Here is a 6,100-nt window from a genome sequence, read left to right as displayed (position 1 = left end):
GCTCGTCATTCCTCTCCTTTCTCGCGGTAATTTTTCCTCAGGGGCGGTTCTGCTCTCGCTCCGAGCCTGGGGTGGGTTTTGGCTAGGTGTTCAGTGAGTCGTGATCTCCCACTGCCGGAATTGCCTTTCCCCCAGGCACTGCTCGGCCCTGACTTCACTCCTGGCTGGAGTGCAGACAGCCCATTCGTCCTGGGCTTGTCTTCCCTTTTCCTCGTAACAAAAGATTGGCCGAGCATATAATGTTCACAGTGCAATTGCTTAATTGTAACTGAGCATTAGCTACTGATAACAACAACAAAAAGTTGCAAAGTTTGGTTCAAATCTTCAGGGGCAAGACGCCAGCAGTGCCTGACCTGCATTACTCTTTACTGGGTTTTTTTACTCCCCTGCCAGCTCTGGTTAGTCTGGCAGCAAAGGGCAACGCAGCTCCCACCACAACAGCTTTTCCATCCTAAATGATACTTCCTGTGTATCCTCCACGTTTTCCTTTCTTCCAGTCCTTAAAAAAATCCCACTTCTCTTATTTCCTCTTCTGTTATTTCTGGCTTTTTTTTTATCTTGCTCACAATTTCCTATCCTTTTCACTTCTCCTTCATCTCCCAAACTGTAGGAAAAACTGCCTCTGCCTATCCCAGCCACCTCGTTGCCAAGTCCTTAGCTGGTCAGAGGTCAGCTTTGAAGCTCCCGTCTCTAATCAGTGGAACAACATGTGCTGAGCCAGCACCAAGAGCCCCTCAGAGAATTTGTTGATTGTTCTTGTTGTTGTGGGTACATACAGACAAAGAAACTCACCACAGTTTTCAAAGAACCAACTCCTTAATGAGTTCATACTGTTAACAGTAATTGGAGGTTGTATAGACAGGTCCCCAAAGTCAGCACAGCCCTGATGCACAGAGGATATTGAGGCCTAAGATGTCACATGTGAATGTTTCTCTGGGGCATCTGCTCTCCAAAATCCCGTGGAAACCTGAAGAGCCTTCAGATGAGCTGCACAGACCCCAGTATGCCACAGATGTGAGCTTTGTGTCTGAAAGCTGTCCCCCAAAATGGTACATTCTGGGGCTCAGGTTGAGCTTTAAAGAAGTTTGGTCTAATATCACCAAATCCCTGATAGATGTTGGTTATTTTTGCTCAAACCCCCTGTCCCCAGCCCAGAAAACAAACCCAACAAATCTAAAAAATCCCCACCAAACCCAAAAAGCAAACTGAATGTCTTAACCAAAAAAAATCCCCAAAGATATTGAAGTAAACAGATTTTACTAGATTACCAAAAATATGTCATGTTATATCCATGTTATATGTGAGAACAAGGAGATTTAGACCTCTTGCACTGTATAAACTTTAGGTTAAGGGGTAAATTAGTCTTGGTTTTTTTTTTTTTTATTCTGTGTATCTTGCAAGGTGACTTTGTTTTATGGAGTTTATATTTCATAAATGTGTCATTGTGTTAATACCACATTCCTTTGCTTCCAATCACTCCTAATGATGCACCTATCAATAAAACACATCAAAATTATAAAGGTTTCCATAAAAGCTATTAGTTTAATATTGAAGAGGAAAGTGAAGGTTGGGAGAATGTTAAAGCAAAGACCAGAGAACATGAGAGATGAATAGGATTTGATGGCTTAGAAATTTTGCCTTGAAGAATAAATTAGAACAAACAGTAACATTCAGAAATAATAAAGACTGCACTAGGCTAGAAAATATATAGCTGATACCTCAGTAATTCGAGAATGTTGTGCCTGTATATTAATAAAACCATTCTTGCTGAGTAATAAGCAATAAGTAGCTAGAATTTGCCTTGTCTGTGTCTATCTTAAGTACAAAGGTAAAAAACAACAAAACCCAAAGCCAAATGTTTATTTCACATGATTTCTGTTGATTACATCTGCTAGAAAATTTTGGCTTATGTAAAAAGATGTCTATTATGTCAAATTGGATCCGCACATGATGTACTTTCTCAGATTACTGTCACCGCAGTTACTGTGCCTAAAAGTGGTTGTGGTTGTAAAATTGCTGCTCAGGAGGTCATGTTAAGGTTTCCCTGAAAGTCCTAATCTCATTTTTTGCTAGTGTTTACTGACCAGTGTACCATAATAGGACTGGAAGAGGACCCACAAGATCTCACGGGAACCAGACTCAGAGCGGGGTATGCTGTGAAGTCTCTGCCAAAATAAAATTATATGACTCAGGGCTTTGCAGATTTGGACAAAGCTTTTGATGACCTAGCACTGCAAGGGGCCAGATCCTTTTGTTTTCTTTTGCCTTTCCTTTCCTTTTTTGTGTAAGGGAGCAAAGTTCAGTTTGTAACTAAAGCTGGGCTGTGTTTTTGACTCAGCGTCACCGTAGGCTGCAGTCTGGGACTGGAGATGGGCTGGGCTTTTCCTTGGGGGAGTGGCAGGGATGCCTCGTTCTGTCTGAAGGTGGCGCTACAAGGCTGTGTGGAAGGCACTGCAACAGCCGGACGCTGCTGTTGTCTCTGTCAGTTGTGGCTGTGTGGCTCGCAGTCCTGCCTGGCATGCTCAGGTAAAATGGGAATGATGTATTCTGCTGCTCTTCCCTGTTCCTTGCACGCTGAATACGGAAAGCAATCCAGCATATGTGGAAGCTGCTCGATCTGAAGCAGCAATGAATGTGACTCCAGCAGCCCAAATGCAATCTGAAGTTGAGTGATTGATACTCTGAGGAGCCTCTGAGATTGCCATGACCTCCTTGCACGCAGTGCCCTTGGCCATCTGACTCCATCTGAACAGCTGGGGTCATCTGAACATCGTCATCTTCAGCTCCCGCTGGAACTTCCCTTCATCTGTGAACACTTTTGTTAATGTGAGTGCATGCAGCTCACACATATCAACTACTAGCACTGAAATCAGCACTAGGCAGACATTGCATCACTCTCGTTCAAGTACAAAGTGACTTCTATGTATTTCAAATAACAAGAAATGTAGCAGTCTTTCTCACTAGATTAGAACCTTGCTTTTAGAAGAACCTCAACACGCTTCACATGGTGTGTAGGTAGTCTGATGTCCTGATCCTGAGGGATCCAAGGAGAATCTGAGGGTCCTCAAGGGACTGAGCACCTAGGAGGTGTAAACTGGTTCAGTCCCATTTGCCACAGCAGTGCTGAGGGTGTTTACGCTGACACCTCACCAGGGAGAAGGTGACCTCCCATTGTACCAAGGCTGTCACCTGCTCATGGCCATCCCGAGGCACAACAAGAGAGTGATCAAACCAGTCTGATCCCAGGGAATCACCCTGTTGGGGTTACCAGGGCAGCCTATAAAGACTTATATGCACTCTGTGTTACACCACTAGAAATATCACAGACGAAGAAATATGATATATAATTGTAATTATGTATGGAAATTTATGGGTTGGGTGCTTCTAAAATCATGGGCTCATCCCTCCACTGCTAGCCCAGAGTGATGAGAGCTGATGAAGGAGTCTGCAAAGGTACACTGGAGCTGTAATTGAACTCCTTTATCTTGCCCCATGGTGAACTCTTCCAAGAACAAATATGAAGACCACAAGCTATGCTACTGAAAGCTGGTGACAGCTCTAGAATGCCATGATGTGTGCTAAACATCTGCTTTATTCCTTCACCATGCTCTCTCCACCAGTAGGTGTAGGTAGTAGGAGGCACACTGTGTAGCCTGATATTGTGAAAAATTACCACAAGATGGGGTAAACTCATTTTAGGATAGCTTTATGCTATAGCTCAGAGATACAAATTTGCCCTGATGTTGGAATGTATACTATGTCTTTTCTTTTCATGCAGAGCCCTGTTTTAGGTGTTGTGTCCAGGGAGGCACTTTTACTAACATAAAGCTGTATAGATATGGTATATCTAGAAAAGAAATGCACAGAATAGAAAAAAAAAATAAAGTAAATCAAAATACAGGCCACAGCTTTTACAAACAGTTGGTGATTTAATTTTTCAGGAATCACAGAAATGGAGTGAAGGGGCCCAAATATTTATTTCAGCATGTCAAGGGATGCACAGGAAAATGAGAATAACAGAAATTTGGGACATGTTATTAGCATACATACCATGTTGCCAGTGTCTAGAATACAGGCAGATTGATTTGACACCCTTGTTTTATGAAGTTAGCCTCATGGTGTCACCAATTAACTTCTCTCTCTTGGTGAAATGATGATAATGGGGTGTAATTGGCTGCATATGTTCACTTTTAGCAATAGGAAATGGCTGAGGGGTTTGATATTTTTAATACCATACAATTGAACTAGAAGATTTGTAAAAAGATTTCTCAGGAACACATGAGGTCATGTTCATGTTCTCCCTTTCATGCTTAAATCGGCTCTCCCTGTTCAGAAGTACTCCTATATAAGGAAAAGGTATCTCATTTGGGTCCTTTTTCACAAGTGAATATCCTTGAAGACACAACATAGCAGTCTGGATTCAATTCTGATTCTTTGGTTTCATGGGATGCAGCACCAGGAAGCAGTTAAAGCTTTCTGGGATTTGTCTGTATCAGTGTAGAATGGGAGGTACTTCTGGAGAGGTCTTCAGCCCATGGATCACCATTGCCTGTCTGAGGGCAGATTGGATTACCTTCTCTCCACTGGCCCTTTTTTAGGTGGGAGCCCAATGCAAGCCTTGAAAAACTAACACAGACACCTAAGAGTAGGAACTGTCAAACCCTACCCCAGGGAGTTTGGTTTCCTCTTCCTTTCTTGAGGCCTTGCTTGTGCTGATGGAGAAAGCCCAGTGATGGGGCACCAGACTGGTAGAGAAAACCCATGGAATTCCCTGAGCCTGTGCCCTTTGTCTGTCCCCTGCCTTTCTGTCTCTCCAGTGGCCCATTGCTGCCAGCATGCTCTCAGCATCTTCTGCTTGCACCTAGTTTTGGAAGCAGTCAGGAAATGTGGGTTTTTTTGGCTGATGTTACATCATTTTGAGCTTTTAGGCTTGCTGCTGGCAGTTCATCATTCCATTGGAATTAAAATGGACAACATTTTGTTCAGGTTTGATGAGTAAAGCCAAATTTCAACATGCTTATCTTCCTCTCTTATCTGTTGCATTTCATGATACACACAGCCTGTAGTGGCATCCTTGCCTGTAAAAGCTGTTTTCATTAAACAACCTAAACAGACTTTAAAACTCTTGGAATACATTTGTTTTGTTTCCTGCACAGATGTGGTTAGAGGGAGACCTGGTGGGACACACGCTGGCAGTGCTAAGCTGTGCTCAGTGGAGAGAGCTCTCTGACCAGCAAAAGAGTTTTCTGGTCACAAGTTTCTGTGCTTTTCAGCCTCAGAGTTGTTAAAATAAGTTGCAACTGCATGTAATGTATTCCTGATACTGCTCTCCCTCTGGAAGGGAGTGATGTGCAGCCACGAAAGCAGCCATGCATCCTGGGAAAGGCCAGCTCCCATGTAAGAGGCCAAAGCATGTCACACTGCACATCTGTCATGGATCTAAGGAGAGCGCAGCAGCTGGAAAAGGGCTGGGAGAAGAGAAGGCAGTCATGTGTGAGGGGATGCCCCTATGGCTAAAATCTTGCTGTGGTTTTTTCTGAGCCTGGAGATGTGATCTGTGCCAAGATGGTTTAAGAAGACTAGTCTGCAGTGCAGTGTTAAGGCTTTCATTGCTAAATATGTGATAAATTTCTCCAAAGCCACAGAATGTTTCTGTTCTAAAAGCTGCAAGATCAGAATTTTCCAAGTTGCTATTATATACTTAGAAAGAATTCCACAAAAGAAAATCTCTTAGTAACTGACACGTTTTATTGGATCAGACTTTGGGTTATTTCTTTTTTAGGCACACATGAAATTCAGAATACCAGAAGTCTAAAGTGGATTTTTATACAGAACAATTTTTGCATAAAAATAAATGTATTCACCTTGCATTTGCTAGGACAGAGGTAATTGAGCTGCTCCATGTGCATGAAGTGTGCAAGCTCCCTTGTGCTGCAAAAAGGACCACCACACACGTTCACGAGTGTTTTAAGGAAGAGTTTGTGCCTAAATATAGTGGTATCTGTGTAGGAAGTGTATCAATTCCCAAAATGCAATTCTGTCTCTGGTAATGAATGCCATTTTTCATAACTGTGCTTCTGCCTGGCTCACTTTCACCTGT

This window comes from Agelaius phoeniceus, chromosome 3 (assembly GCF_051311805.1).
Source record: "Agelaius phoeniceus isolate bAgePho1 chromosome 3, bAgePho1.hap1, whole genome shotgun sequence".
Classification (NCBI taxonomy): domain Eukaryota; kingdom Metazoa; phylum Chordata; class Aves; order Passeriformes; family Icteridae; genus Agelaius; species Agelaius phoeniceus.
This window is presented reverse-complemented; position numbering follows the sequence as displayed.